The following is a 22,140-nucleotide window of genomic DNA, read 5'->3' on the forward strand; positions in this document are numbered from 1 at the left end:
ATTTACTCGAGTATTTCCTGCCTGAGCCCCTAACCAAAGTGTCTATTATCACTGTCCTAATTCTGAAAGAGAAACGTATGTGTACGTTAAATAAATATATTTCTCTAAACCTCTTTCTCTAAACCGCTCTCTGTAAAGGTAGCTTTAACCAAATCAATGGTGAATTCTGAAAGCTGAACGAGCATCCATGGTTGAGGGAATACAGGGCTTAACGCTTTATGTGACAAGTCACAGCACATGGTTTAGCTGTGTGGTCCACAGGTTATTAAGCTGATGCATTGTTGATGTGTGGTGGGGAGTTAACTCTTCTCTGATGCATCTGTCTACTAGCAGGACTAGAATAGGACACTGTCCACTTTCCTAAAAAATGGCTTAGTTTCAGCAAGCTGAGTGCCTTTTCTGTGTTTTAAAAATTACTATTTTATATTTGATGGCTATGTTATTCTTTCCACTTTTACCAATCATATAACATTCCCAACATTTCACTGGAAATAAAAACCTTGCTGTCTCTGGTAAAAGTCCAATGTCATACTAGTGCAGTGGCTTGCAGCTCATCTTCTCCTCCACCCTCCTTAGACCCCACAAACCACACTGTTCCTTTTCATTCCCTGAACTGCATTATACTACACACCCTGTGTCTTGCTCATACAGTCTTCTGAGCCTGGAAGGTTGTTATCCTGCCTGGTGAACTTCTGTTCATCCTGCAAGATCCACTTAGGTATCACTTCTTTGGGGACGACCTCCTTTTTCTCTTATAAGAATTAACTACTTGCTTCACTCCATACTTGTACCTATTACAACACTTCACCACCACCCTCCTTGCATTCTTATCTGGGATGTGTCTACATCTTGGATTCATCCTAAATCAGACATGGAAACCACGGCCTGCGGATTCCTCTAATTCTGCAGCTAGTGTGGAAATAAAGATTAGTGTTGTTTTTCCTCAGACACACCCGGGTATTGACTTTTTGCTGGCTAAAAGCAATAGCAATTTGTCACTTTTATTGTCTATTCAATAAACAACTTAAGGTTTCAGAATCTATGCCCCCTGCCCCATCACCTGCAATAGGTCGTTACTAAAGCTATTTTTATCCTGAAATTTTTTTAAGTTTCTTGAAAGGGCCTTTGCTTTCTCTAAATTAGATCTCTTGCCTCAACAAGTAACTGCCTTGGAGCAGGAATGTCCCTTGGGGACTAATCTGCAAAACTTAACCCGGCTCTTCCTGTAAGGGTGTCCCAAGATGAAGGGAATGCCGCCACTTGGACTGGGGCTGCTGCAGCTCAGAGTTAAGGCTCCTGCCAATCAGAAACCATCTTCATGCCACTTTCACTTTTCATCATTTTCCACTCCTCTTTTGCCAGTAATTATATTTGCAGGAGTAAAGGGAAATGGTGAACTATACAAATAAATTGTTTTAGAACAGAGTTAGCTTCTGGTGAGAAGGTGCTCTCTGCTTAATTTGGACAGGTTTCAAGCCTTAGATTGCTTCTGAATGCCATGGCACCTGTGCCTACCCATTCCGAGGCGGCCAGGCACTCTACTGTCGGCTGTTGTCTCTAACCTACAGCAGCCCTGAAAGGCAGACCCATTAAAGTTGAGGAAACCAAAGGTCAGAGAGTTTAAGTGACTGTCCAACGTCACACAGCTAGTGGGTGATGGGACCAGGATTCACTCAGGCAGGCCTGATTTCAAAGCCTGCTCTCTCCCCAACTGTGCCACACTGATCACTGAGGACACCGTAAGCATCGATCCTCTCTAAGAAAACCGCAAGTAGGACCAACACCTGTTCCTTTTGTCTGTGAACTCTTTAGTTATAAAAGATACAGTTGAAAGTATCTTCATTTTTCTGTAGGAAGTTAGTTTATCGTTCTTAAGCTGCTGCTTTACTATACATGTATTCTAAAATATGAAGAAGAAAAGTGGTAAGATGGGCACAGGGAAAATACCTGTATGCCACGGTAAGCGAACAGTTCTACAGTGAGAAAAAAGAAATTAAGAGGTAACACAATAAATATAAGTGGTTATTTCCATGAGAGGAATATAATAACCTGTGTTTTACATTTTCTTCTTCCTTCTTTCTTATTTTCCAAGTGTTATTTTTTATAATCAGAAACAAGTTAATGTTATGGTGTTGATATGATCTGCAGTGAAGAAAAAAGAAATGTGTTAAAGCTGTTCTAAGGTGTCAACATATTGATAAATGGCTATGGTGTGATCTATCAAAGAGGACACTCAAACAGAAAATAAAATATATGAGTACTACCTTGTTGCTCACCAGCACATGACCTTGAACAAGCCAAGTTTCCTCATGAGATCTTACAGTTTACACATAATCTATCCAATGTATCCAGCCATCAAAATTTACACAAAAGGACACATTCAATCACACAAATGATAATCAAAGTGGAAAAGACAGTGAGTTATATGTTATCAGGTTGATGCAAAACTCAGAAGAACCAAAGATCAAATTGCCAACATCCGTTGGAACACAGAAAAAGAAAAAAATTCCAGAAAAACACCTACTTCTGTTTCATTGACTATGCTAAAGCCTTTGACTGTGTGGATCACAACAAACTGTGGAAAATTCTTCAACAGGTAAGAATACCAGATTACCTTACCTTCCTCCTGAGAAACCTGTATGCAGGACAAGAAGCAACAGTTAGAACCGGACATGGAATAACGGACGGATTCCAAATTGGGAAAGGAGTACGTCAAGACTGTGTATACTGTCACCCTGCTTATTTAAATTATATGCAGAGTACAACAAGAGAAATGCTGGACTGGATGAAGTACAAGTTGGAATCAAGACTGATGGGAGAAATATCAATAACCTCAGATATGCAGATTACATCACCCTTATGGCAGAAAGTGAAGAGGAACTAAAGAGCCTCTTGAAGAAAGTGAAAGAGGAGCATGGAAAGCTGGCTTAAAACTCAACATTCAAGAAACGAAGATCATCACTTCATGGCAATGTTAACAGTGAGAGACTTTTATTTTCTTGGGCTCCAAAATCTCTGCAGATGGTGATTGCAGCCATGAAATTAAAAGCTTGCTCACTCCTTGGAAGAAAAACTATGCCAAAAATAGGCAGCATATTAAAAAGCAGATATTACTTTGTTGACAAAGGTCCAACTAGTCAAAATCATGGTTTTTCCAGTAGTCATGTATGGATGTAATGGTAAGCCACTCCAGTGTTCTTGCCTGGAGAGTCCCATGGACAGGGGAGCCTGGCAGGCTACAGTCCATGAGGTCGCAAAGAGTTGGACATGACTGAGCAACTAAACAACAATAATGTATGGATGTGAGAGCTGGACCATAAAGAAGGCTGAGCACCAAAGGTCATATGCTTTTGAACTGTGGTGTTGGAGCCGACTCTTGAGAGCCCCCTGGACTGCAAGGAGATCAAACCAGTCAATCCTAAAGGAAATCAATCTTGAATATTCTTTGGAAGGACTGATGCTGAAGCTGAAGCCCCAATACTTTGGCCACCTGATGGGAAGAGCTGACTCATTAGAAAAAAAGAGGCTGATGCTGGGAAAGATTGAAGGCAGGAGGAGAAGGGGACAACAGATGTTGAGATGGTTGGATGGCTTCACTGACTCAATGGACACGTGTTTGAGCAAGCTCCGGGAGAAGCTGAAGGACAGGGAAGCCTGGCGTGTTGCAGTCCATGGTGTTGCAAAGACTTGGACATGACTGAGCGACTGAATAACAACAAAAAGTAATTGCAGTTTTGTATTGTTGAACTTCGCTGTTTGATAGTGGAATACATTCTTAAATAAATGCGGCTATGTTATACATCATTTTAATGAACACTTCTTGCTTTATGATTTTTGGCTAATGGCATTGTTTGCTGTTTATTTTATATTTTAGACTATAGAAATGGTGTTAGACAAAAAGCAGACAAGAGGGATTTTTTTTTTTTTACTCCAGTTCAAAATGGGTTGTAAACCAGCAGAGACAACTCACAACATCAACAATACATTTGGCCCACGAACTGCTAAGGAACATACAGTGCAGCAGTGGTTCAAGAAGTTTTGCAAAGGAGACGAGAGCCTTGAAGATGAGGAGCACAGTGGCCGGTCGTTGGAAGCTGACAATGAGCAGTTGAGAGCTATCACTGACGCGGATCCTCTTACAAATACATGAGAAGTTGTCGAAAAACTCAATGTTGATCATTCTCTGGTCCTTTAGCATTTGAAACAAACTGGACAGGTGAAAAAGCTTGATAAGTGGGTGCCTCATGAGCTGACTGCAAATTAAAAAAAAACTGTTTTTGAGTATTGTCTTCTCCTATCTTATGCAATAATGAACCATTTCTTGATCGGATTGTGAGATGCTATGAAAAGTGGATTTTATACAACAACCAGCGATGACCAACTCAGTGATTGGACCGAGAAGAAGCTCCAAACCACTTTCCAAAGCCAAACTTGCACCAAAAAAAGGTCACGGTCACTGGTGGTCTGCTGCCCATCTAATCCACTACAGCTTTCCGAATCCTGCCAAAACCATTACATCTGAAAAGTATGTTCAACAGATCAATGAGATGCACCAACAACTGCAATGTCTGCAGCTGTCCTTGACCAAGAATGGTCCCAAATTCTTCTGCATGACAATACCTGACCTCAGGTCGCACAATCAACACTTCAAAGGTTAAATGAATTGGCTATGAAGTTTTGCCTCATCTGCCATATTCACCTGACCTCTTGCCAACTGACTACCACTTCCTTCAAGCATCTCAACAACTTTTTGCAGACAAAATGCTTCCACAACCAGCAGGAGGCAAAAAAAACCCTGCTTTCCTAGAGTTTGTTGAATCCTGAAGCATGAATTTTTATGCTACAAAATTAAACTTATTTCTCATTGGCAAAAATGTGATGACTGTAATGGTTCCTACTTTGATTAATAAAGATATGTTTGAGCCTAGTTACAATGATTTAAAATTCAGTCAGAAACCTCAAATACTTTTGTACCAACCTCACAGTTATTCATATTTCTATGCAATTAGAAATATTTGCATGGTATGTAAATCCAAAATTTACCTTTCTAGTCTAATCTTAAATTGTTCTGTGATTTAACCATTTTTATCCCTACTGAAGCTCAGAAAGATGAAGAATGTTGTCCTGATCACACAGTCAGTAAGTGATGGAAAAGAAACTCAAGCATGTTTCTCTCTGTCTAAATCTCATTCTTCTTTTATTATATCTTAAACAAGTCAAAAGCATACTAGATATTTTTTAAACAAATACACAAAACACACACACACACACACACACACAAAAACTGAGAAATCCAAAGGCATATAACAGGATAAATTTGAGATATCTTAGAACATGTCATTTTTTAATAATTTGAACAGTCTCATTTTTTAAATCAGACAATCCAGCTGGAACTAATTATGGCTCAAATTCCTAATATTCATCTTGTCCTTCCCCTCCCATCTCCACTCCACATTATACACTTTATTGGCCCCTGGACTTATTATTTTTAATGTTAAGATTTACATATTTTCTTTACAATTTTAATTGTATAAAGTAGTCCTTTACATGAAACATTATATCCATGGATAAAGAGAGAAAGTACTACATGAAAAACAAATAGTTGTTTTGGAAAGTTAGAACTGTAAGTAACTTTTCTCCAAAACTTGAGTTAATGTTTTCACTTTTTTTTTTTTTTAATTTAGAAAGAAAAGAGATCAAAAAGGAAAGAGGAAGAAAATTCAGTTTATCTTAAACCAACTACCAAACTCATTATATGTTATTTAGGGTATGCATTGATTATGCCAAAGGTGATACTTGAGCTCAAATATCAACACAAATTCTGTTAATGATAGCAACATTTTAAGAAACAGGATTATGATAATCCAGAATTATTCCTGGTATTTCCTACAAAGATATCATAGACCTCAATCACATTAGACCTATAAAATCAACAAGATACTTCAAATGGAATAACGAATTAAACATCAATTGAAACTTATTTCAATTGAAACTTGTGATATTTAAAGTACTCGGAGAGGACAAGTTTTCCTAGGAGACCAGAGCTGTCAACCAGGTGACCTTAGTCTAAGAGATCAAATGCAAGCAGAGGACACACCATCCTTATTTCTAAACTTTCGCCTTGACAAAATTCCCTAGAGAAGCAACGGTAGCCTATCTAAAGAGGCAATGAGAAGGGAGAAAAAAGTCACCTCTAATAAAAATGGTGAAATTGAGAATGAATCAAACACCTATCAATATTAAGAAAAGAACCTGAGAAAATAGAAACATGATATATAGTCTTCTAGGAAACATAGGTCATTTAATGTAACAAAGGCAAAAATGACAAAATAGAGATGATCTAACACCTCTACCAAAAATTACAATTATATCAACAGTCCAACATACTGCAATATGGGATAAAAGAGCTCAACTTGAAAATATTTAATCTCATGTTTCTCATATTTTAGCCATTGATTTGGACACTTCAGTCCTAAAAAGGATCTAAAAAAGCAGACAATTAATGAAGTTGAAATATAATATTGTTTCTATCTGTAGATTCTTAAAGTTCAGTTTCAAAGCTATAACAATGATAGTCTCATTAATTTAGGCGCTCAAGATATCAAATCAGGCAAATGACTAAAACTTGGTGCTAGAATCATTAAAGAAATACTACCATTTAAAATATAATTTGGACAACAAATAAAAATTTTAAAAGTTCTTATGTATTATCAAGAATACAAAATGCTGAAATGAAATGTGCTAGCATGTTTATGATAAGTCATATTAACTCCATCATATTTAAATATTTAAAAGTACTAATTTCTAAAAATAGAACCTGAAAAATGCACATACCAACAACTGCTTATAAACTTCAAAATAAGGTTCATTAAGTAATGAACAGTATTCCTTCGAAATTACAGTGTTTTCTTTGAAAATCACAGGGAAAAAAATGAGCTTTTAAAAGTCACAAATGTCAACACACTCAGTTTTCTTTGAATTAAAGGGCTCCAGAGAGAAGAGATTTTGGTACACAATTCCTAAAAGCTATGGCTTTCAAACTCTGCTACTAAGACTTACCAGCTTGTCAATAGAGAGATACAAAGTTCTTATATGCGGAAAAATGGTCCTGCTTAAACAAGATACCAACAAAGCAATCTCAAAATTAAGTGTATTAATTCATGTCAAGAGATTTTGCTTTTTTATAAATGCCTGTAATACTGCAAGATACCAGTTGTTGAGGACACAGAACTGGCATTATCCTTATCAATGAAGAAGAGAACTGACTTTATAAACATGCCTGCCAGAAATGTCATAATTAGAAGTAATGTCATTAAAGATGTCTTAATTTGAAGAAGTTCATCTAAAGAGGCCAGCTCTTCCTTCTGTTTTTTTTTTTTTTTTTTTTAAACTTTCTGTTGTAGAAAATGTCAAGTATTCAAAAGGATATCTGGAAGAAAACAAATTTAAAAATCTTATGCCATACTCAAAATTAAAGTCAAGATATACTAATGGCATAAGTGTAAAAAACAAATCAATAAAAAAGAATCTTTCCAGAAAAATCTAAGAAATTACACCAAACTCATAAACCATAAGGGATTTATATTTTTTTAAATGGTATTGTTAATGAACAAAAAAAAATCTTTGAAAGTTAACAGGCAGAAGGCTTAAACTGTTGTGATAGAAAGAACTATTATATATTTACAAAAGGAGAACAAAGAACGCAAACTCATTTTTTAAAAGACTTTCAAGTAGTGACTTCCAAACCATTTAAAGGTCACAGGTCTACATAATATGATTAAAACTACGGACTTTCTCCCTACAACAGTGTTCACTTATACAAAGAGAACTTTGCACAGAATTTCGAATGTTTCTCAGACCACCTAATTCCCCAAGTCCAATGACCTCCTTTCATAATCACGAAATCATACAACACATGGCCTTTTTATTTTTTTTTTGGCTTCTTTCACTTGGCATGTTTTTAAGATTCATGGACCTGAGAATAAGAATCACCATTTTTTAGGTTAAAATCTGATTTCTAATTTACCATTTTTGATAAAATATTTTAAAAGTTCCACTTGAAGTAATTTGTGTTAGCATATCTTAATGAGTATAACCATTTAGAAAAAAATTTTAATAGCAATACAAATCTATGGTGAATATAAACATATTGCCATCCTCTGAACAAATTTATACTATAATGAGAAATTATTTGTGAATGTTAAAATAAGGGAAGCTTGCATTTTTTTAGCCTAGAAAATAGAAAGATAGCAATACAATGTTTCTTGACAGTTAAACCAAAAAAGCTTATATTTAATTCTTCATTTTAAAATAACAAAAACATTTCATTTATAACTAAAGTATATTTATTATAGTTTTTTATTTAATTTTATTTTATATTGGGGTGTAGTAATTTATAATGTATTCATTTCAGGTGTGCAGCAAAGTGGTTCAGTGGTTATATATATACACACATATCCCTTCTTCTTCAGATTCTCTTCCTACTTAGGTTATTATAGAATATTTAGTAGTGTTCCCTGTGCCACACAGTAGGTCCTTGTTGATTATCTGTTTTAAATTGTAGTGTGTACATGTTAAATTCAAACTCGTATTTATCCACTCTACCCCATACCTTTCCCCTTTGGAAACCACAAGTTGTTTTCAAAGTCTGTGAATCTGTTTTTATTTTGTAAATAAATTCATTTCTATCATCTTTTTAGATTCCACATACAGGTGATATCATATGATATGTGTCTGACTTTTTCTGACTTATTTCGCTTAGTATGATAATCTCTAAGTCCATCCATTTTGCTGCAAATAGCATTATTTCATTATTTTTTATGTCTGAATAATATTCCATTGTATTAACACATATGTATCACATCTTCTCTATCCATTCTCCTGTCAACAGACATTTAGACTGCTTCCATGTCTGGGCTACTGTAAACAGTGTTGCAATGAACATTGGGGTGCATGTATCCTTTCAAATTAAGGTCTTATATGCCCAGAAGTAGGATGGCTGGGTCATAAGGTAGTTCTATCTTTTCGTTTTCTAAGGAACCTCCATACTGTCCTCCATAGTTGCTGTACCAATTTACATTCCCACAACGGTGTAGTAGGGTTTCCGCTTCTCCACACCGTCCTCAGCATTTATTGCTTGCAGACTTTTTGATGATGGTCATTTTGACTGGTGTGAGGTGACACCAAAACTTCCTTGAAGTTTTGATTTACATTTCTCTAATAATGAACACTGGAAAAGACCCTGATGCAGGAGGAGAAGGGGATGACAGAGGTTGAGATGGGTGCATGGCATCACTGACTCAATGGACATGAGTTTGAGTAGGCTCCGGGAGTCGGTGATGGACAGGGAAGCCTGGCGTGCTGCAGTCCATGGGGTCGCAAAGTTGGACACGACTGAGTAACTGAACTGAATAATGAGCAATGCTGAACATCTTTTCATGTGTTTTTTGACCATCTGTATGTCTTCTCTGGAGAAGTGGCTCTTTAGATCTTGAGCCCATTTTTTGATTGGGTTGTTTTTTGGATATTAAGCTGCATGAGCTCTTGTACATTTTGAAGATATTATAATCCCTTGTCGACCGCTTTGTTTGCAAATATTTTCTCTCATTTTGTGGGTCATCTTTTCATTTTGTTTATGGTTTCCTTTATTGTGCAAAAGCTTTTAAATTTAATTAGGTCCCATTTGTTTATTGTTGGGTTTTTTGGTTAAGTTATTGATATAAACATTCAAAACCTATAAACTTGCTTTAGTTAGTGAAAGAAACATGTATTTTCAGTGGAAGTATACTTTTGATACCTAAGTTCATCTCCTATTAACATCCTAGGCATCATCTTCAATTCTGCTTTCTAATATTTATAACACTGAGTCTTAGAAACTAGCAAAAATAAGTCACTACTTCAAAATATGAAACCCTCCAAAATCAAGACCTAAATGATGACTGCAAATCTACACTGACATGGAAAGATAGTCACAATATTTTCACAAGTTAAAAAACACACACACAGAGAAGCAAAATAAAGAAAAATTCATATAATTAAAATTAATTTCTGTAAAACAAAATCTTTTAACCATATCTTTTTGTGTATATATACATAAAGAGATGTATACAAGGAAGAGTGCCAAAATGTTAATAGCAGTTTTCTATGCAGACTGAAATTATAATTCTGCTTGCTTTCTTAAACTGTATTTTCCTGTATTGTTTTAAATGTTTACAATGAAAATGACTATTTTGATGCTCCTAAAAAAGTTAAAGCTATTTTCACTTTGAAAATATATGAAACTTATCTTTGAATGTTTAAAATAGGTGTTAACATTATATGAAGATTAGTTTTTAATGCAAGAAATCAATCAAATCATCTTGCAAGTACTTTAAATCTTTAAAAATTTACTGAAACTAACTTTTCCATGAAAAAAAGTACTTGAGATGGTAAATTTCGAATCCAAGATTTTCGTCATTGTCAGCATCACTCAAGTTGCTCTAGATATAAAAAATTGTGATGTTTACAAACTGACATATTTGGTGGTTGCTGTTAATAGCACTTTGTTTAGATAACAACAAAAAAAGAAAACACAAGTGATACTACTTGAGGTGACCTGAATAGATATATTATTAGGAGACAGTAAAGAAATGTTCATAAATCTAGGGAGACTTCTTTTAAGTGCAACAGGAAAAAAGGCTGCATGCAAGGAACATAAGGCAAAATTATTTCAGGTAATTCCCATGAAGTCAGAACAAGGTAAAAGTCCATATTATTTGCTTTTGTACTTTGCTAAAATAAACCAGGGAATGTGGTTTCTTTGGAAAGCCAGTGTTCAACCTACCATCCATTAGTCTTTTAGTTACTTCCAATAAAATTATATTAACAGCCAATCTGCCTGGTGCTATGATCCCATTAGGTCATGTAACCAAAGCAGAGCCAGCTTAAGTCTAATCAGACCAAACAGCTGTTTTAACAGTTGGGTTTCTCCAAAATTAAAATATTCTATTCCTGACAGTGCCTAGCAACTCAACTGTTACAACAGCTGCTCAAATTGAAGAGTTAAAACCAAGTGTACATAGTCTTCTTCCCATTTGCAACTGCTTTGAGATTCTTCCAGAATAGAAGTTTCTAAACTGAAGTTGATTTTGACATTTTCCTAACCTGTTTAAAGTTTTATGCTTGTACTGTATCTACCTCTGGCCTTCAGCCAACATTCCTGCCATCGGCATCTGAGTGTTTGCCCTCTGTCTCCTCCATGCTCTGCATCATAATTGCCAGCTCGTAGTTTGGTGCTTCCCTCATTAGAAATATTATCTCTGTGCTTCACATCCTTATTCTTCTCTGTACTGTCTCAGAAGCAGAGGTGGAAACTCAGACGTTCCCAGATTCCACTAAGTGCGATACTACTTCCAATGACTAACATTAGTACTCTTAAGGTTAATCGTTGAGGTAAGACCCTTAAAAAACAATCCAAAAATGCTCTCTGGCAAGAAGTTCTCATTTTTGATCTCAAAACTCTGCATTTTTCGCCATGATTTCACTCAGACGTGTCTGTTTGTCCAATTCTTTATACTCATCCTGTAACACAGAAATCTATCCACCACCAATCATATTATCAACAATAAGTTTTATCTCTCGATCCATCTCTCAACTTCACCTTTTTATCCACACATTCATCCATTTATCCACTCACCTTCTCGTCTTAAAATTTCTGCCAGCTGGTCTGAACACACCCAAGCTAAACTGACTGTGCTACGTTCTTAACGGCTGCAAAAGATCTTGTCCCTGACTTTGTTAACATTTGCTCTCTACCCTCACAATGTCCTTACTCCCCATAATTGTACTGCATCACAGATAATTTAAAATCTTAACTCTCAGGGTATAAAAATAGATTCACTGCAGGACCCAGACTCATCAAACTAGAACATACCTACAAAGAAGCTGAACACGTTTTAAGACTGCAAAATTATTCCTGCGGCAGCTTCAGCTCTTCTGCTGGATTATGTACACAGTGATTTGGGCACATTAATCTTACAAACAGTCTCCTTTTCATGGCCCTCTTCTCAGCAGGGAAGAGGGAAGTCAAAGACTTCAACAAGTACAGATGCCTTAAGTGAAAAGTGCCCACAGACCTTGTATCAGGCAATACTGTCCTGGGGTGACTCAACTCCAACGAGGCATCAGAGTGCTCTGGGAAACAGGACTCTCGGGCTGAAAGTCCTTTTGGTAAGTCATGCACATCCTAAATTACCAGCATAGTAGAGCTAAATTTTTGTTTTAATTAAAGGAGACCTTGTAATACTGGCTCTGATGTTATTATCCCCTTCCTATCATGTCAGTGCTGAAGATACTAGCCCCAAAGTTTCTGTACTTTATTTTTGAATCAGTCTGCAGGACAGGATTCATTCTCCCAGCTTACAGTATTGTTAGGATCAGTTTTGCTTTCCAGGGCTAAACATAGAAAAGTTTTCATTTTTAATAAGAGCTTAGATAAATAACCCTAAATCCCAAAGGGCCTCGTTAAAGCAGCCTCATAAAAGTTTTACACTTGCATATGAGTTTGGGGAAAAAAAAAAAAAAACTGTCTACCTAGCGGTTTGAGCTCCTGCTGACTTCTCTAGCCTTGGGGAAGTTATTGTTGAAATTCATATGTCTTGCTATTTCAGATGATTTAAAGCAGTCTATTATGATAAATCACCATGAAATACACCAAATGAAAGACACTGTTCAAACAAAAATCTCAATTTTAAATACATAAAATACACACAATGCACTCATCCGTGTGTTTAAATAGCATTAGGGTTCTGGTACGGTACTCATCTAACCACATATTTTATTCTCAGAGCCTACGATGCAAAAACACATTTTGTATGAGGTGATCAATTTTCCCTTTCTTTTCTTTAGGAGGTCATTTCAATACATTCTGACTCTATCCTGGAGAATTAAAGTCTAGGCAAGAAAGTTCCTATCAAACTGGAAAATAAATCAGTTGGAATAACAAGAACATAAGTAGTGGGCAATGTTAACATTTTATCACCTCCCTTCCAAGACCTAGAATGATCAAGACTGACACGGGATATATTTAAAAGGTGAGAGAATGACTGGAAACGGAACAGAATCTCCTATGTTCAAACAATGAAACATCAGAAATGGCTGTTTAGTAATGCCCCGGCACCTAGCTCATCATCCTGCAACATGGTAAGTGCTTAATAACTATTTGCTAAACCAAATTTTAAAAATCATTTTTTTGCCATTTTTATTCCATCATAGGACTATCCTCACTAGTACTGATACTTCTCAAACCTTGGAATCAGTGATCAAGAATTTCAGCCTAACTCTAAATGTTTGTTAGATTTCAATAACAGAACCTCAAAATTAGAAACCTGAGAAGAATTAACTCCCCCTGAAATATTCCTAACATGTGACTGTATGGTCTTGGCTTGAATATCTCCCCAATTCTTTAAGTTGAGTGAAATCTATGCTTCACAACCAGAGCCCTTCAGTAAATATCTAACTCTTTCTCCTGGTTTTTCTCTAAGCTAAACATTCCCCATTTCCTCATATCATACAGATGAGTCTCACTACCATTCTAGTTTTTCAACTTGGTGACCATTTATTAAAATATCGCCACCATGATTTTCATCTTCAGAGCAGAATGAAAGTCTGAATAATATATCTTATGTTATCAAAATATTTCATGTATATGTTCATTCAATCTTCATAATAACATTCCAAAATTGGTTTCATTATATGCACTTTACAGACAAGTAGGTTGAAGTTCAAGAATTTAAATGACATGCACATGACCTCACAGAAGAACCAAGACTCAACTCCAGTTCCTCCAATTCCTGAGTGTTTCCATTACTCTTTTGAACCTCAGTCTTCTCAGCTATAAAATAGGGGTAATAATATTTTGCCTTTAAACATCAAAGGTTTCTTGTGAATATCAAATAAGATAATATATGAAAAAAAGCATAAAAGGTAGGCTTTTATCACTGAAATCATTCATATGTAGATAAACTCTGCTCTTTCAAGTACTTAATTTATGAGTGAGAAAAGTTCAAGTCACAAATGATATAAATGTTCTACTTTTGTTTTCAGAATTTAAAGCATATAGCAACTAAATGATCCAGGAGCATTACAAGACTCAGTCCTGTAAGATGTAGGAAAGTCACTCATCTTTTTGGAGTTCTGAATTCAAAAAGAAAGCATTTTCCTGATAATTAAATATCAAAACAACAAACAACCCAATCAAAAAATGGGCAGAAGACCCAAGACATTTCTCCAAAAGACATACAGATGAAAAGATCCTCAAGATTGCTAATTATTAGAGAAATGTAAATCAAAAAAACAAAGAGATATTACCTCACACCTGTCAGAAAGGCTATTATCAAAACTCTACAAATAACAAATGCTGGAGAGGATGCAGAGAAAAGGGAACCCTCCTACACTATTGGTGGGAATGCAACTTGGTACAGACATGATGGAAAACAGTATAGTTGGTTTCACAAAGAAACTAAAAATAGAACTACCATATGATCCAGCAATTGTGCTTCTGGGTATATATCTGTAAAAAAACCAAAAATACTAATTTGAAAAGATACATGCACCCCAATGTTCACAACAGCACTATTTACAATAACAAGGACATGGAAGCAACTCAAGAGCCCCTCAACAGCTAAATGGATAAAGATGTGGTATGCATGCGTGCGTGCTAAGTCACTTCCGTCGTGTCCAACTCTTTGCAATTCTATGAACCATAGCCCGCCAGACTCCTCTGTCCATGGGATTCTCCAGGCAAGAATACTGGAGTGAGTTGCCATGCCCTAATCCAGGGGATTTTCCTGATCCAGGGATCGAACCCACATCTCTTATGCCTCCTGCACTGCAGGTAGATTCTTTCCCACTGAGCTACCGGGGAAGCCCCAGGATCATATATGTGTATGTGTATGTGTATGTGTGTTTGTGTGTATGTCTATGTGTGCAGTAGAGTATTACTCAGCCATAAAAAAAAGAAGGAAAGTCTGCCATTTGCAGCAACATGGATGGACCTAGAGAACATTATGCTTAGTGAAATAAGTCAGAGAAAGACAAATACTGTATGACATTATTTACATGTGCAATCTAAAAAACAGTACAAGTGAACGTATATGCAAAACAAAAGCAGACTCACAGATATAGAAAACAAACTTGTGCCTACCGAAGGGGAGAAGGCAGAGGAAGGAGCAAATTGGGGGCAGGGATTAACAGATACAACTACTATGCATAAAACAGATGCACAACAAGGATATATTGTACAGCACAGGGAATTACAGCCATTATCTTATAACAACTTAGAATACAATCTACAAAAATACTGAGTCAGTGTGCTGTATACTTGAAAGCAACATATATTGTAAATAGACATACTTCATTCATGAGAAGAAAAAGAGTTTTCCCAGAAAAATTATGTACTGACCCTTAGTATCTTGTCAGTTTGTAGACTATACTATATTATGGATTAATAGATTTTTGTGGACTTGACTGGAAATCTATTTGATATTTATAATATTAATTCTATGAGAAATATCCTTCTAGTTCTAAGGAACTGCTTCAGAAACTTTTGGTATATACCCATTTATAGGTGAGAAGAGTCTTCACTTTTTTTTGGCTAAAGCCCATTAAAGGTTTTCTAAGCCATGTGAGAATTATTTTAAAATATTATTATATTCTAATTTTTCAAGAGGAATAAAGTAATAGTGTATATTCTGGCTCTAGTTGCAGATCTAGAGCCTATCTATAACAAATATGGCAAATGATAAGGTTTATTAAAAACTGAAAGAAAGTGAAAGTCACACAGTCATGTCCGACTCTTTGTGGTCCCATGGACTGTAGCCCACCAAGCCCCTCTGTCCATGGGACTCTCCAGGCAAGAATACTGGAGCAGGTCGGCGTTTCCTCCTTCAGGGGATCTTCCTGATCCAGGGATCAAACCTGCATCTCTCACGTCTCCTTAATTGCAGGCAGATTCTTTACTGCTGAGCCACCAGAGAAGCCCTCACTAAACATAAGATGTGAGAAAACAAATACTCTTTCACTGACCTAACCAGCCACACAGACAGAACCTTTAAACAGCTGGCTTAAATACAGATGCATGAATCTGGTAACTGCTCTTCTCTGCTGAGGACATTAGACAGTGTTCACATGAGGTTGATGTGAGCACACGTCACAGTAGAGTAGGCATGAAGTTGCAGGCAGAGTATATGGGCAGTAACAGCAGAAATAAGAAGACAAGACTATACAAGACACTGACACGGACTATGCACCATTTTTCTTTTGAGACTTTTCCCAAACTGGATTATTGTTAAAGCTTGAGAAGTGTCTTAGACTTTAAAAAATAAACATTTTGCACAGTGAAACAAAAAGTACAAAGCAAAACCAGCAGTTTCCAGAAGGTTAGCTTCAAGGAAACAGAATCTAACCTTAAGTTCCAAAATGAAACCCAGTATCCTGAATATCACTTTTATATGGAAGAATCAATCAATAGCTTAGTGATGAGTTCACAATACTATACAAAACAGAACTAAAATGGAAATTGACTAGAATCTAGCCCTCAAGCCTCTTATTTCAAAAGAACACATCATACATAGGTCAGGTTTATGAAAATTCTTTGGGGGGAAGGAAAAAAGATGTCAAGTTATTGACACACATACAGAGGAAGCAAGAGCTCCTTTATAGGTAACAAGTTACAGCAAGCTCTCCTATTTATACCCCTCAGGGCTAAAGAGCCGTTGTGAGCAGTCAAGGCCTCTGGGGTACTCACCTCTGGTCCAGCATCATTAACCCCGGCCCTTTGTTCTACACACCTCATTTCTTTAGGAGGCTGTCCAGACAGCCACTTTTTCCTTGCATCAGGATGGTAATTACTCCTCTGGGGCCTGGAGAATAACTGTTAATAGATTATTTATCTGTAATAGAGTCTGCTACATGGCAAGGAGTGTACTCACTCACCAGCTGGAAACATGCATCTTAGTTACTACTTTTACACCAGGAATGCCAGTCTCATCGCAGCATTCAAAAGTAAAAGTCAGTAAACGTTATCAAAAAGGGTCAGATAATAAATATATTAGGGCTGTGAGATATGTCACAACTTATATGGCAAAAGAAGCTACGGACAATGTTTATACAAATGCACATGGCTGTGTATCAATAAAATTTTATTTACAAAAGCAAGAGAGTTGGGGGGATCTTGAACTTGTCCTGCTAGCTAGAGGCTGCCCACCCCAATCTAAAAACCAAGCACATTTTGAAAGAGAACCATCCCGCGTGGCTGTGTAAGTTCTTTTCACTTTTTAAAGCCTGATTCAATCCAGCTTCCGTCAGCAAATACGCATCAATTACTTATACGTAAGAGATGTTTCCCACAACGAAAACTTTCTATCTTTCTTTGGGTCCCACTGCTCTATTTCCTCTGAATAAAAACAGACTTGGAGCCTTTCAGAGATTAAAGTCTCCTCTTAGAAACGGATGAAAGCTTTGAATACTTGCCAAGAGAAATACCCATGCATAATACACACAAAATTTTTTATCCAATTTCATGGGATTCACAGACCCTGAAATTTGCTGGAGGTGAGGGCAGTATGTCCTGGGACTCCAGGTTTCTGTCTTTTCCCTGCAGTTAGTCATCTGTTGCTGCATAATAACCACTCCAAAACCTGGCAGCTAAAACAAATACCTGACGGTTTCTGTGGGACAGGAATCTGGGAAGGGCTGAGCTGAATGGCTCTGGTTCAGGATCCCTCATGAGCTGGTAGCCAAGATGCCAGCAGGGGAGATAGTCATCTGACGGCTGGCAGCTGGAGTCCCCCAGAGCCAGTCATTTGAGACCCAGAGCAAGGAGGAATCCTCTGTGCCTTTTATAACCTACTCTCAGAATCCACTCTCGGGTACACCCACTTTGTTTTTTTTTATTTTTTTAATGGAATTTGGTCTCTCTGCAGCTCAGCTTCTTTATTTCTTTTTATGTTATTTTATTCATTTACTCTGGCTAAGCTGGGTCTTCACTGGAGAGCGCAGGCTTTCTCTTGTGGCAAGCCAGGGCTACTCTTCTCTCACGGTGTGCGGGTTTCTCGGTGAGGTGGCTTCTCTTGTGAAGCCTAGGCCCTAGCCACTAGGGCCCTGCGGCGTGTGCCGCAGCAGTGTGGTGCAGGGGCTTAGCTGCCCTGAAGCGTGTGGGATCTTCCCGGACCAGGGATTAAACCTGAGTCCCCTGCACTGGCAGGCAGATTCTCAACCACTGGACTACCAGAGAGGTCCCCGGGCACATCCACTTTGTTCTCCTCATTAGCAATGAGTCCCGAGGACCAGCTTACATCCAAGAGACAAGAAAACTAAGCTCCATCTCTTAAAAGGAGGGATAAAGAAGACATATGGTAGACATATTTTAAAATCATCACACACCATCAAGTAATCCAAATGATACCAAGAAGGTGGTGTTTTATATTTAATGTGCCAGAAACAACTCATTTTTCCTAGCACCATGGTTATTAAATGAATACATGGCACTGGTGTATTAATATATTGAGTTAGGTAAGGATTAGGTAGTTCTTTCATAACAATCTTGTGAATTAGATAACAAACCATTTTACAAGTATCTAAATAGACCCTTTAGTTATTTAGCTTTCACAATGAGTTAAAGTATATAGTGAAGAATGGATGATGATTCTATGCCCTCAGTGCTGACAAGTAAATCTGCCTTCCCCCAAAATTTTTGCTGAGGAAGACCTTATGTAAGGAAGTAAAAAGGATAAATTCTACTGATAAAAAGAGTTATCATTTTAAAGATTAAAAGTAAAGAGAACACAAGCAGAGCAATCCATAATCAATTAACATTTACCTGCTAAGCCGGCTGAACAAAAACTATCTTCCCTTGAGTATTTCCTGAATTCCCAACTTTTGGAATTTTCCCTTAAGGTTTTTTGTTTTAAACCAAAGTTCTGATTAGCCATAAATCTGCCAAGCACACAGCCGCAGGAAACAGAGCTACCAGGCACAGTCACTATGGTTCCAGAGAATTAAATATACAAGTCACATTAGCATTAATTAGTGTCACCTGCAGAAGTTTCAAGTGCACCAATTTAAAAAAAGTCAAGATATTCATGCTAAAAAAAAAAGTTGTAAATTAAAACATTTTATTCAATTTTCTTTTGTTGCCATAGATTTCAGTGCAAACACACACAGAGAGTTTATATAAATATGCTAAGATGTCAAATAAGCCCTCTGACATTTATAGGTCGTGTCTCCAAGGTAAAGAAATGGGATCTGTAGTTTGTCTCTGTAAAAACACCTGCATTCTTTAGGGAAGGGAAGATAAAGTGGGAGAAACTGGATTTTCCAATGGAAGTGAGAGCTGGAAGCGGGATGACAGTTTTGGGCCAGCTGGTTATCCGTCCACTCTGTGGGCCATGGGCACTAGAGTGAATAATACTAGCCGTGTGTGTATACTTGCATAACAAACCCAGGAGTTTTAATTCTACACAGGCTAGATTACCTATAGCTATAATCCTGGGAACCCAGCACACTGGACAGAGTCCAATACAACAGGCTAGTGGGCACAGAGGTACTGCTGGACATATTTTGTCTTGTGAACCACTCTAGAGATTACTTCTATTTGAGTCCTTTACTAAGAACTAACTTAGCCTTCTGGGTCTCTTCCATGCAGTCACCAGGTAAGTAGTGATACTCTTCAAAACACACAAAGCTAGATACAAATTAGTTCCACGCCTAGACTGTATATTCTACAGGAGCAAGTTTTGTAGTTTTTATTTGCTAATGTGTACCTATCACCTGACATACCATCTATTAGATGAATTCATGAACAAACAAATAAATAAACCTTCCATCTTCTCTGTGGGTACAGGGGGGTAGGGTTCTTGCAAGTGTGTGTGAGAAAAATAAAACTCATTATTTAAGTGGTTTAAAATATATTCACTTTAAAAGTGTAAACAGATATAAATTCTTTTATGGATTGTCTCCCTTTGGTAAACAGGCACTGTTGGAAATTACAGACCTGTGACTGCCCTCCAATCTCTTCCCCGTGCTGGAGGTAACCAAGCTATCCTTGGCATACACTGACATCGACTGGCTGACAAGAAAATGGCATCTGTGTGCATATATACATTCTTCAGTTTCAATCTCTTACTTCCTTAAACCCCTATTTTCAAACTTGGGTTCAGTTTATATCGGGAAATCTTGCTTTCTATATTTACTTTGCTCGATTGATACATAGGATCTTCTTATACAGTGTCTCAAAAATATATTCTTTGGACCCACTGTTCCCATGGAACACATAAGATTCATAAATAGTAAGTACTCTAAGTTACTCTTAGTAACTCATATTTACCTTTAGAATATTAAGGTGCTGAGCAGGATAGCAGTTAAAACTATCTATATATACAGTTTCACTGAGTCACTGATTAACAAATCTGTTTAATAACAAAATTGTTAGGGTAGTAATAATAGGCAACAATTACTGCACAGTAACACTCTCATTTAGCGTTAGTATTATTGGACTTTGGCATCATTTTCTCTCCCCAAAATACCTATTAATCTTTTGAAATATATTTTGAGAAATACATCCTGTAATTTCCCAATTTTGCTCGGGCTCTTTCCTCTTCAACCTCTTGTCCCCATTATCTTTCTATTTCTTCATTTTCAGATCAGATGCTACCTTCTCCATGAAATTTTCCTTAATTAGAAGCAATCATAAAGCCCCTTTGTCTATCATAGGACACAGCATGTGTATCTTCTAAAGCTTCTATGAAATTCGTCACTTTCTGAGATTAAACACTGAGACTCTAGAAGTTAAACTTCTGTCTTATTTATATGTTTATTTTCTATGCCTCTAAGCAGAAAGCTTTACATACAGGAAACCCAAGTGAATGCCTATTGAAATGAATCTGAGACTACACACTGCATTCATAAGCAAGGGAAAAAAACTAAGTGTTCAGTTTATTAAAAAAAGGACACACAATAAAGAGTTAGAGATCACACTCTTTAAAATGTTTGTGTGTGCCCAAAAGTCATGGTATTGCAGGATGTTAAAGTATACCCACCCCAAAAGATGAGGAAACGAAGGCCCAAGGAGGAGACTGTTACTTGTCCTGTCACTGCAGCTAGTCACTGGAAAATCTGGGACTAGATTTCATGTATGACTCCAACCCCATATTTTTCCACTGTAAAATGTCAAATGCCCTCCTCCTACAACTCCTAAGTACCCCAAATGTTTCAGGTCATCTCAATATCACACACTGTAACAACCATCCCCAACTATCTGGGGGGCAGGGAGGGGGGCTGGTGAATCACTCCTGTGGCTGTCTTACTTCAGGATGCTAAAATCTCATACCAGACAAGATTAAACTGAAAAATGCCCAGAAAAACAGAGAATTCCAGAAACTCTGGAGGCAACAGAATTTATTCTTTCATTTGTATGCAGAAGCTTCTGAAAGACAAAATGATTCCAAAAATAGCTTCATTAAAAGAATTTTTATATGGAAAAAAGTTAATAGAAAGCTTTAGCCATCTAAACAAGCAACGTTAACTTAGTCTGTCTCCCAGCACCACAATTCTGAATCAGCTAATCTTTTGAGTTTTGTATTACTGCAGTTGACACATCGCTAACAATTTTAAGTAAAATCTACAATCTCTACAAATCTAAAAAAAAAAAAAAGAAAGAAACACATCTCTACAACTGCATCAGGAAGCCCCAGGCCCAACTTTTTAAATTAGAACAGGAAATCAATCCTGAATATTCATTGAAAGGACTGAGGCTGAAGCTGAAACTCCAATACTTTAGCCACCTGATTCGAAGAACTGACTCATTAGAAAAAACCCTGATGCTGGGAAAGATTGAAGGCGGGAGGACAAGGGGATGACAGAGGATGAGATGGTTGGATGACATCACTGACCTAGATGGACATGAGTTTGAGTAAACTCCAGGAGTTGGTGATGGACAGGGAGGCCTGGCGTGCTGCAGTCCATGGGGTCACAAGGAGTTGGACACGACTGAGTGACTGGACTGAACTGATCACTACTGTTCTCTGTTGTAGTTCATACTACTCTTTGAGAACACATTTGCAGTTATATGTAAGTTTAACTAATTACCTGAATACATCCATAAGC

At 37.0% G+C, this 22,140-nt stretch overlaps 1 protein-coding gene across 6 annotated transcripts in view; it reads right to left on the reverse strand.

Annotated features, from left to right (window-relative positions):
* UBE3D (ubiquitin protein ligase E3D) overlaps positions 1-22,140 on the reverse strand; it is a 155,938-nt gene that overhangs the window by 68,803 nt on the left and 64,995 nt on the right. The gene's annotated exons all lie outside the window — the stretch shown is intronic.

Source organism: Cervus elaphus, chromosome 28, assembly GCF_910594005.1.
Source record: "Cervus elaphus chromosome 28, mCerEla1.1, whole genome shotgun sequence".
NCBI classification, from domain to species: domain Eukaryota; kingdom Metazoa; phylum Chordata; class Mammalia; order Artiodactyla; family Cervidae; genus Cervus; species Cervus elaphus.